The sequence below is a fragment of the Adiantum capillus-veneris genome, chromosome 11, assembly GCF_014529385.1.
Source record: "Adiantum capillus-veneris isolate H3 chromosome 11, ASM1452938v2, whole genome shotgun sequence".
Taxonomy (NCBI): domain Eukaryota; kingdom Viridiplantae; phylum Streptophyta; class Polypodiopsida; order Polypodiales; family Pteridaceae; genus Adiantum; species Adiantum capillus-veneris.
Window position 1 is genome coordinate 28570891 of NC_140941.1, and position 6707 is coordinate 28577597.

Here is a 6707-nt window from a genome sequence, read left to right on the forward strand (position 1 = left end):
GGGTTTTGGGAAAAATTTCCAAAACCATAGTAGATCCACTCATTTTGAAAAATCCTTTCATGAGCTTATAGTTCAATAACTACTACATATGGAAAAAATGAGAAACTTGTAATTTTTATCATCCCTTGGTCACTACAAGCCTCCAAAGTTGATGGACCAGTGCATTTTGCCCAAAACAGCAATTTCTTACGGTTGATTGCATATAAATAAGAGTGGGGATTTTTGTAGGACATGAGATAAAATGCCTTGTTAACTTCAATGGGTTGGTGACCAAAACATATGGTTGCTTTTACCTCACTAATTGTTTTTTGGGCAAAAAAATTAGGTACAAAAAAGTTGCATTTTTGCCATTCTGCAGACCTATCATCAAAGTTTCTATAGTCACGCTCAATACAGATATTATATACATGTTTTCTTAGTTCCCTTTGGGTTTTTGGATTCAAAAGGAGCCATGGAGCATGTCAAAAGGATAATGGATCTCTTACAATTGGAACCTTGGGGGCAATGATAAAGTGTTAAATACAGCAAACATGAAAAAACTGGGTTTAGCATTATGACCTCTAGAAACCCATAGAAACTACTCAATATCTAGCCAAGTTTGTAGTCTATGATTAGATATGGTTACTACCTACAAAATACACACAATTGGCCTAAGAAACTAGCAATATTGAGAAAGTTATACTTCCTACTCTAAAATGTATCGTATTCTTCAGCAATCAAAAAACTCAACTATCATCATATACTATGCTATATAGCATATTAGGTCCCCCAAAACTCAAGGAAGATTAGCTTTATGTTATACATTACACTTACACAATCAAAATTGAATTTGGATATCAAGAAAGCGACCAAAAAAATCATAAAAGTGCTAATTTTGGCCAAAAAAATAGGATTATGTAATTCTTGTAAATTGGTCATAACTTTCAATTTTAACACTTAGCTCTCCCTACAAGCATCAAAACATGTTGAGAACTATGAAGGCCTAACCTCTAGCTATTTGAACATCACAAACATGAAGTTTAGAGTGGTATAGTTGCCAAAAATTGAAAAAAAAAGCCAAAAACAGGACTCGTTTTTTCACACAGTTTAGGGTCAAAAATGTTGTGCAAGAGTAAGGTTAATGGAGAGATCGATACTCCAAAAAAAAATGCTAAGTTTTTTTCAGCTCATAAGACAAATTTGTGGATATATAGCACCTAGAAAATCATTTTCATACTCTTCAAATAATTCAAGCAAAATGGTCACTTAATAGGACACAAAAGTGTCCAAGGACATAAAAGTGTCCTGTTACCATTTTAGTGTTAATGAGATAACTATCACAACTTACTAATGATGTTTTCTAACTTTGATAATTTTTCTATAATTATATACTCTAATTAGCTAGTTTTCCTCTTTAGTTTATAGGTAAACTTAATCAATTCTAGCTTAATTTAATATCTATACTATTTTTTTGTTATTGAGATAAATTTCACAACTTGCTAGCTAGACTAGTTTTTTGTTAATGAGATAATTATCACGGCCTACTAATAATGTTTACTAACTCTAAGAATTACCTTTTATATATCTAAGCTAATTAGATAAATTTTTTCTTTATTTTTTTTTGCTAAAATCAGTCAGTTTTATCTATCAATGAGATAACTTCTATGTATTCTTAACAATGTGTTTTAACTATGATAATTATCTTGTGATTTGCTAAGTTGGTTACTAATTTTTCCATTAGTTTTTTATTTAAAAAGAGATAATTTTTGCCTAATTAACTACAATAATTAATCCAAAAATTATGATATAATTTTTCTAGCTTCCTAATAGTATAATTAAGCTTTGATAATTATCTTAGAGTTAACTAAGCTTAGTAATATAATTTTCATTAATTAAGGCCAAAATTAATTAATTTCAATCCTGATTAAGATTAGTAATTAAGTAGATTATTAATCTTCATTAAGATTAAGTAATCAATAGCTAAACAATATACAATACAATATTTAATAGTCAAGAATGATCTAATCTTCTTTAACGTTTCACTTTGGTTACATTTTCAACTCTTTCCATCTTCTGCGTTGTGCTTGCCACAACATCTATAAATGTGTATTTTCTTCTTTAGGATTTTCAGTTCTGGGGCATCCTAGAGTGGGTTCTGTGTATCTAGCTTCTTCCCATAGCTTGTTATCTCCTTCCTGTAAGCATGTAATTGATTTGTTGGTTTTTTAAATTTCTTTCTCCTTGTCTGCAAGACAATGGTTGTGTCCTTTTTCAGCTTTTCTATCTCACTTTTCCAAGCTGCATCCATTTTTTTACATGCTTCAATTCCCATTACATTCACCTCTACCCTCAAAAGTGCCTACATTTCCCCTTTCATTGTTGTGTACATCTCGGCTCGAGTTTCACTAAGCATCTCCTTTTGCAGGTCATTTCTCATTTTTGCATACATCTCTCTTTCAATCTCCTCCCTCATGAGGCTTAATTCACCCTTAATCATCCGTACATGAGCTCATCTTTGACCTTGAAAAGTTTCCCGGCTCTCAACGAGCCTGTTGAAAATGTGCTTTCCTGCAGCTTCCTTTATGTTGGGTGCGTGTGGAAGGTGCTTTGATCCCCTCGGTTAATGGGCTTGTCCATTGCCCCCCTCAGCCCAGCCACTGCTTGGACTAAGAAGCTCAGTCCCTGCTTGTACAAAGAAGCTCACCCCTGCTTGATCAATAAGCTGCCCGACTGCTTGTAGAATATGCAGGCAGGCCCTTTGCTTGCTTAAATAAACCCCTGCAAACGCTTCCGATTGACTCCAATTCAGTACGAACAAGGAAACACCATATGAAACTTGCACACATACCTCAGTGATTCCCTCTTATTCTCCCGTTCAAGCTTCTCTCCCCTGCAAACCGCCCCCCCACCCATCCACCCACCCACCCCACAGCTCGTCATGTTGCACACAGGCTGTTGCCTTCTTCTCGCTCGTGGTCGTCACTTCAGCGGCCCTCAGTCAATGGGAAGAGATAGATAGATAGACCGAATGAATTATTGTCCACGGAGGGTCACATATGACCTATGGGACCGAAAAGCAAAAACATTACATCTCAGTTAAGGACTAAAGGTCCAATGAGAGGTGAACAAAAGGGAAGATAGGATTAACAAAATCAAAAAACTTAAGGGAGAGTAGGTGAGGGGGGAGCCATTTTGGGAGTTCAAAACTCTTGGATAATGGCTTTACCTCCTCAATAGACTGTCCATTTTCTCGCCGCGCGCATTACTCGTACCTTTTGTAGTTCTGCCTTCTTGTGTTTGAGTTAGATGGGTGTGAGGTCTTCTGCAAACCAGATTTTAGTGTCCTGCAATAAATCATTCGTCAGCTTGAACTGTTGGTGCACTATTATAGGCATTCAGTAACTCTAGTAATGGGGCCAAAATTGACAACTCTGATGTGTCATATTATGGGTGACATTAAGCATCGTGTGAAGGGGTTGTACCATTAGTTTAGTAGGAGAGACTGGGAAATAGATATTTCTGATGCGTCATCTTTTTCTAAAAAAGCGGAATATATATAAGTGATTTTTGAAAAAAAACAGATACTTTCCCACGAGGAAACTATGTTTGCATTGCATCCTCGCCTAAGAATTGCATCCGGGGACACTGGGAAGTGTTGTGTCACGTGTGGCATTAGTTTTTAGCTCACTAAGTTTTATTGAGTTTTATCCAGGTCCACACTTTTTAATTCCATCACGAAGACGGAGCAAGGAGGCCTCCATCTATGCTCAGGGATTTCGAGAATGGTCTATAGAACTTCACGCTCTAGGAACAAATGGAAAAAGAATTGAGAGTTCGTCTCCTGAGAATTTCCACACCAAAAAGAATTGACCATCGATTCTGATGATTTAGAATGGAGGGTTCACTCTGGTTCTTGTGCTTGTAAAAAGATTCTCCTTTATAAAGATTCTCTTTAAGGAGGAGGACCAACCCATCTTTTGGTCCAAATACTGTGTCGATTTTCCCTCATGTCTTTTGAGTTGAAAGTTTATTCATTTTCAGCTTGTTGATTATGCATGTACACTCCTATTTGTGACAGTGGTATCAAAGCTTGGATTCCTCTCTTTCTCTGCCGATGAGGATGATTTTGAGAAGGAACATGAAGAACCATGACGAGCCATGGAAGAACCACTGAAGACAAACTTCAACAAATAGGAGCTCAACTTGCGGAATTGCAACACCTCATCTCGTTGTCGTCTATTCTAAAGATTTTGGACGGAATCAAGAAGCCGCAAGGAAAAAGATGTCGATGGGTGTCAAGAAAATCTTGCCCCACAAGAGAAGGATGTGGAAAGAGGTGCAAAGTGCACAAGGGATCTCTGGATCAAGACAAACGGCCTTCCAAGAGCAAAGGCCACACAAAAAAAAACTTTCTCTGCTTAACGAAAGCAAGGATGTCTCTATCTCTTCTCCATCTTACTCTCCTACTTATACTACTACATCTACACTTATACAATATTTGAGTCTTTTCCAAAGAAGAAAACTCCTACTACTTCCCTACATACTACTAAAGAGAAGCCCAAGTTCAAGAAGGATAACTGCAAGCGTCACTGCAAGATGCGGGTTTTCAAATCGGATGGCAAGGATGTCAATCTTCACAACTACACAGAACGGAGAGACATTTCCAAGGCATTGTCTTTCATCACGAAAGTTGAAGTTGCAAAATGTGGGCTCAATTCAAAACTGAATTTTATGAATAATTTCTTTTGACTGACTATAAGAAGGACATTCGAAAGGAATGAGACTGGCTCATACAGAAGGAAGATGAGAGAATCATGGCTTATGTGGAAAAATATTGGTCGATTCTTCTGAATATTATGCCTTTCATGAAGATTTTCGACGAGAGAAAGATACAAAAACTCAAAGCAAGTCTTGAATCTCCTCTTCGGAAGAGCATGAAGGTGTACCCCCATGACACTCTTCAACGGATGATGGAGTCGATGATCATTTCCAAGGATCTACACTCCATTAGTACCCCCAAACAAATGGAACATAGAACGTAACATGCAAGGCAACGAACGGTTTATAATTACCATGGCGACCAAGGGAAAAAGCATCCCCTGAAGAACTTATATCAGCCTAAGAATCTAGAGGGTACCGAAAATGGCTCAAATATCTCATGCCAAATCAAGTACAAACTGAGAAAGAACACATGAAGATTGATTGGCCTGTTTGGCAACAACACTATGAACAAGCATCTTTGGAACAAGCATCTTCAAAGAAGGAACTGTAATGGAATTGATATTTTTTATCTAGTGCAGGTGACAGGTGGAAAAGGCTAAGGGTTATGCAAAAGGATATCATCTTTATAGACATTTCATTATTTAAATGCTCTTTATGAGCTAAGGACATTTAAGTCCGGCTGGCCAATATGTATACATTTTTTGAGCATTGAGGAATCTATAAATGAAATACGTGCAAGAGGGAAATGCTCACTCTTGCACGGGGGGAGATTGCACCCAGTGTCTGTTCTCTCTCTGTTCGCATACATCGCGGTTTATGTGCTATGGGAATTGCCAGGTATGCAGATTTGTTAGTTTATGCTAGATATTGTGTTATCTTGGTTATTTTGCAAGGCAGCCATGTTTCCGTCTATATAGCAGGAACAATCAACGAGATTCTAGAAAAAGGTCTAGTATGACCAAGTACTTTGCCTTACTGCCCTCCAATTCTATTGGTGTTGACGAAATATGGCATGTTTTGAATGTGCGTAGATTACCGATCTCCAAATAAAATCACTATCAAGAATCACTTTTTGATTCCTCACATTGATGATATTCTCGATATGTTGCAGGGTGCAAACATCTTTAGTCACATTGATTTAAAGAGTGGGTATCATCAGATACGCATAGCCCCTGAGGATGTCCATAAGATTGCATTTTGCACCACCTTTGGACTTTTAGAATTTTTGATAATGCCTTTCGGCACGACCAATGATCTTTCCACATTCAATCAAATGATGGATCGAGTTTTCAGCCCACACCAAGATTTTACAGGAGTACTCTTTGATGATATACTCATCTTTTTGAAGATTGAGGAAGAACATCGAAAGCACTTGGGCATAGTGTTTTAGGAATTGCGAAAACATGCGTTGCACGTAAATGCAAAGAGTAGCGAGATCTTTCTCACAGAGATCCGCTATCACAGTCATACATCTCACACAACCAAGTGAGAATGGATCCCGCAAAAATCCAAGTGATACAAGATTGGCCAACTCCCACTACAGTACATGATGTATGTAGCTTTTTGGGATTGTGTTCTTATTATCCAAGGTTTATCCGAGGCTTTGCTCAAGTAGCAAGACCACTCCATGACCTAAGAAGGAAGAAGATTCCTTTCAAATGGGGATCGAGACAACAAGGTTCCTTTTACAAGCTAAAGTATTTGTTAATCCATGGACCTATTTTGATAGTGCTAGACTTAAGGAAACCTTTCAAGGTTCACTGCGATGCTTCATGTGATTGCATCAGTGTAGTGCTTAACCAAGAAGCCCATGCAGTGACTTATGAAAGTAGACGGCTTAAGGATGCAGAATTGCATTCCTTGATCTACGAGAAGGAACCTATAGCTATGATTCACACCTTGTCTACCTAGAAGCATTATCTTCTAGGAGTGGATTTTACAACGATTTTGTGATCAAAACTGATCATCAAAGTTTGCGGTATTTTCTCATGCGACAAAAAATATCT